A 5,770-nucleotide genomic window follows, 5' to 3' on the forward strand; every position below is an offset into this window, starting at 1 on the left:
TGGGTTTTTTTTTTTTTTTTTTTTTTTGTAATGGGGACTGGGGATTGGACAAAGGACCTTGGGCTTGAGAGGCAGGCACTGGCACCACTGAACTAAATCCTTGGCTTTAAAAAAAAATGTTGCTGTTTGGGTAGTGCAAAGTTTGAGCTTGGCACTACTTAACAACTGAGGCATCACTATAGCTATGTACTAGCTGCAATACTACAATCATAAATGTAAATCGGTACCATTAAATCAGAAAGAATTTCACAATATATATCACATGCCAACATAAAGGCTATTTTTTTTTTTTTTTTTTGGTACTGGAAATTGAACTCGGGACCTTGCTCTTGCGAGGCAGGTGGTGAAACCACTGAGCTAAATCCCCAGCCCCCATAAAGTCTATTTTCAATTTAAAAATTTACTCCTGGACTCCTTTAAAATTTGTGGTGGTGGAGATGGAGGCCAGGGTCTTCCACACATGAGGCATGTTCTCCAACACTGAGGTAACTATCACCAGCTGTAGAACTTCATGCTTAAGGAACTGTGTGGAACTGTGGCAAGATAAGAAGGTACTGACTGCAGATACAAGTAGCATCATTAGAAAAGGAAATAAGAAATAGGGAGATATTATAAATCAATTTAAATTTAAAGGAAACAAAATTGAGAAATGTTAAACAAGATGTTCAAATCCTAAAGAAAGCTATAGTTGTTCTTTGTCTTGGGTGAAGGTAGCCTGGACTGTTAGAAGGATCATTTATTGAGCACTTATTTGTTTCAGGTTCTGTGACACAGATTACAAATATGAGATTAACTTTCCTAATGTCCTAGAAACACACTCATATGAAATCTAATTTACTGGTGGGGAGGCTGATGCAGGGTGAGATTCAGATTCAAGTTGCTCTATTTTGGAGTTTATGCATTTACACCTCTGTGTTCTACCCCTGCTCCCATATACTGCTTCCACTGAAAGAATCCACATAAACACCAAAATACAGAAATGATTGGCAATGCTTTATCCACAGGAAAAAAGTGTCTGATTATTAAGGTTTATATATTGCTGGATGTGCTTGTGCTCACCTGTAATCCCAGCATTAAGGAGGTTGAGGCAAGAGGATTGCTGTAAGTTCAAGTCTAGCCTCAACTACACAGCAATACCCTGCCTCAAAAAAAAAAAAAAAGTTACATACTCTGTTTTATGCTCTAGTTGTTTGTTTGTTAACTAAATAAGTGTAAATTAAAATAAGCTTCAAAATGAGATATGAAGCCTGCCTCTGAGAAGTATTCCTGAATTAACCATTAACTTCAGCTATTGGGGAGGGCTGAAGGGAGTTTTTATATTACAACATAAAAAAGACTAAATTAAAAAAATATAAATAAAATTATCATGGGTACATCATGTCTTGGAAAGTTTATGTAAAATATTATGAGACCCTTCCAAAGTTCCACGTAGAGGACAAGAATAATCCAAGCTAAATACAGGAGCAAGGAGGCAGGACACAATTGACACTTTTTTTCACACATCCAATTCTAACTTTGCATTTCTTTCAACCTACATAATATCTAAGGGAACCACAATTTAGTCAGTAAGACTCAATAAACCACACTCGGTGCAATCTTGGGTCTATCTGCCCTGTTTTCCATCTCATGGCATTTTGGGTTGATTCTTATGACTAGGACCAGTCATATCATCAAATCATTGGGAATATCAATAGATCATTGCAAAATGTAAATTTTCACATTTTTTCTCCAAGGAATTTTATAATATTAAATCACACATTAGGTCTTTTTTTGTTGTTGTTTTTGTTTTTGTTTTTTTTGGTTTTTTGAGACAGGATCTCACTAAGTAGTTGCGACTGACCTAGAACTCACTAAGTAGCCCAGGCTGGTCTCGAACTCACAGCAATCCTCCTGCCTCAGTCTCCTGAGTGCTGGAATCACAGGCGTGCACCACCATGCCTGGCCACATCAGGTCTTAATTGGAATTAATTCTTGGACATGGCCCAACTTCACACTCCTGCATGTGGATATCCAGTTTTACAAAGAATGCTTCCCTGCTCCACACATCACAGTGCCACATCAATAAGGCAGGCAGGGGATTTAACTCTGTGGCACTGTACCTGCCTTGCAAGTGCAAGGTCCTGAGTTCAATACCCAGCACCAAAAAAAAAAAAAAAAAAAAAAAAAAAAAAAAAAAAAAAAAAAAGGCTCCTCAGGCAAGTTGCAAAAAATGAGTCACAGGGACCTACAAACTTTGTATGGAAATTTAACTGAAAGGACAATATTAATTTTCTCCCAAAGTAATGCCCAGTGACAATTTGACAATTTGTTTTACTCATGAAATGTACAAGAGTCAAATAACAATGGATCGCGATACTCCTCAAATTTCAAATCTCTGGAAACTGAACAGGAGGGAACATGGCCAAATGCATTCCATGACGACAGTCACACTGACACACTCGCCAGACAATGACACTGCTATTATGGATGTGTTAGCACAATGGAGATGCACCACACCCATTGCCAGATCCGGGTGGGTTTATTAAAGCTGGTGGCCAAGGGGAGCTACTGCCCAGAAAGTTCTCTCAGCAACAGGAAATGGTTTGACTTCTCCTTTTAAATCATGCTTTTAGTTGGGGAGGACTCGGGGAGAGAGAAACAGGAATCTTACAGAAGCAGAACCACACCAGATTGGGGGGGGCACAAGGAAGTTTCACACACTAGGTGAGCTACAAAACATCCTGGAAGTGAACTAAGTTTACTGCCAAACAGGATATGGGGGTTTGGGGTGCTTTGTCCTAGCACAAACACTTTGTCCAAGCACAGGTACAGGACGGCACTGAGGCACAAGATGGAGTCGGGTGGGCTATCACACTACAGGCCAAGTGGAGTAAAAAAATCCCTTGTGAAAATTAATGTGACATCCTCAAATGATCACCAGTAAGGCATATAGAGTGGGATATTAAAATATATCACATTCAGAAACAACAGAAAAAGGAACAAACACACAAGCTGGCCTCTTGGCTAGCATCTCATACAGTGCCACATCCTCTTCATCTCCACGAAGTTTTGTCAGTTCATCCCAAGTGATAAAGTACTTCCTAGCAGAAAACTACCTAATTGTGACTTTTCCAACCTACTGTGATGAGAAAGGCATTCAGCATGCCTCTGGTCCACATAGTGCAGAAATAGCTGCCTTAGAAATGCACAACCCAAACAATTTCCCATCCATTCCAGTGCAGGAAGTCTGCAGGCTGGATGTTCTTTGAGAAGAAACAAAGTGCTGGCCTTAGTAAAGATACAAAGAAACTAATCCTAAAGCCGGGCGTGGTTGCTCACACCTTTAATCCCAGCACTCGGGAGGCTGAGGCAGGAGGATCGCTGAGACCAGCCTGGGCTACATAAGTGAGCTTCAGGTCAGTCTCAACTACATAGTGAGACCCTGCCTCAAAAAACAAAACAAAACAAAACAAAAAGCCAACAAAAAAAACATAGAACAAAACAAAACAAGAAACTAATCCTAGAGCAGGACAGTTGTGGCAGGGATTTAAATGAGTACCTAGTGGAGGTGTCAGCTAATGCGCTACAGAACATCTCAGATTGGGGCGGGGTAGGAATGTACCAGGCGACTTCAGATGGGTAAGGAAGACAAGAAATCTGACCATATCCTTCAGCTGGAACAAATCAGCACACCTCTTTCTCACATCACTACCAGCTTTGATACTGTGACTGTGGTTTTAGCATAGAACTGGAGATCATGGGACACTGCATATAGTTCAGTCAAGGGCCATGTGCTTTGTGACATGGATTCCACTATTCTATTTCATCCCAGTGTCACCTGGACATAATACGTAGGAATTTACAGAGAACTATGCAAAAATTTCAAGGTATTTGTTAGCAAGAATAAGCAAAGTAGGGTTCGTGCTGGAAAGTGAAACCTGGAAATGTGCTCCAGACAGACCTAGAAAAACATGGTATTGATGCAGATGATTTAAGATGTCCTCATGCACATACTGCTTAGGGAGGATCATAAACTGTTCCAGAGCCACAGCATTCCCAATGATTTGACCAAGGAAACTCATGTAAACCAAAAGAGACCCTGGGAGACCCCTCCTTTCTTTTAACTCCTTGTGTTAAGGACAGGAGCAGCCAGAGTGCATCCCTAACTGCACACTGGGTTCCATAAAAGAGCTGTTTGGGACCTGAACCCTCCTTCCCAGCACTTTAATGCTTCCTAAAACATTCCAAAAGAGAACAAAAGAGTCTTTGCAAAGATGTGAAACAGATTAAAAAATACAAAAGGTTTAGGAGACATGAATATATTTCTAGCACATGAAGGTGTCTTTTGCTGTCTATTTTTTTCTGATACTGTGAATTGATCCCAGGGCCTTTCAATGGCTATGCAAGCGACTACTGAACTATATAACCTAGCTTTTACATTTTTTATTTCCAGGAAAGATTTCATTAAATTACCCTGGCAGGCCACAAACTTCAGACCTCCTGTCTCAGCCTCCCAAGGAGCTGGGGTTATAGGTAAATGGTACAGTGGGCTTTTTTTGGATACAAAGTATATGCTGCCCAGGTTGACCTCACATTTTTGGGCACAAATGATCATCCCATCACAGCTTCCCAAGGGTTGTAGTGAGGGTTTGCAAAGGAATAAATTTAATACAGGACACACAATTAACAGGATTATTTTATAATATTTACCCAAAAAGTCAAATGCAGAGGAGTGCAAGAGATCTGGCCACGTGCAAGAGACCTGAAGAATACAGCTGAGGGACTGGATCCCATGGCAATGTCCTGTACAAGACCAGCTGAAGGCCCAGAGGCCAGGCAGTGTCCTCCACAAGTCCAGTCAGAGGTTCAGAGCCCACAATAACATTTCATGAAGTCTGTGTCAAGGATCTGCACTGGGATGGCCCACAGGCCAGTGATGGAAGACAAAGTCTGCACCAGCGGGGTGAAGGATCTGTACCACCGGGAGGAGGGATAGGCAGAGGTCACTAAGCAATGCTCAAGGTGAAGATCAGAGCTCCTCTGAAAAGAATAGCAGTCATCTCTGGCCACAGTGAGGACCTGAACGCCTCTGAGGACAAGAACAGCTGTGGCTGGTTTTCATATTAGGAAAACTAGCTGCAGCAAGCTTTTCCAGAAAAGTCAACAGGATACAATCTTCCCTCCAGTTCTACCTTTATGCCACTGGCAACAATACTCAGGCGGGTTTCCATGCCCAGAACCATGCTGACTTGGTGTTCTGGTTGACTGTTAAGCCACCACACTAAGTGACTGAAGTAGAGAAATAAACCACCATACCTGGATATCTTCTATTACCTTTAATGTACCCACAACTCTATAAATTACAGCTGTTTTAACAAAGTTTTACTGATAGCAGAAAGATGAATACTTCACACCCCAAATGAAAACTGTTACAGTGCCCATTACTTTTTTTCACCTATTTTCCATTTATTAAAGAAAACAGGAGAAAATGGCATTAAATGAACACTATAAGCAGAACTATGATGTACTCATGAGTCAATGTGAAACATGCCATTGACACCTTTGAATGATTAGTGGCAGAAAATGGAATACACAGTTCTAGTACTTCATACAAAGTAAACAATTGTTTTACAAAAATTCTCCTTTATACAGAAACATAATGTAGTAATGGACCGCAAGTGTAATACACATAAACACGTAAATAAGGTAGTAATGCTGGTGTAGCTCTGTGACAGGGTGCTTACTGAGCATGTGGGGGGCCCCGGGTTAGACTTCCAGTATGACAGTTTTT

The sequence above is a fragment of the Fukomys damarensis genome, unplaced genomic scaffold (assembly GCF_012274545.1).
Source record: "Fukomys damarensis isolate Sample0158 unplaced genomic scaffold, DMR_v1.0_HiC HiC_scaffold_30, whole genome shotgun sequence".
Classification (NCBI taxonomy): domain Eukaryota; kingdom Metazoa; phylum Chordata; class Mammalia; order Rodentia; family Bathyergidae; genus Fukomys; species Fukomys damarensis.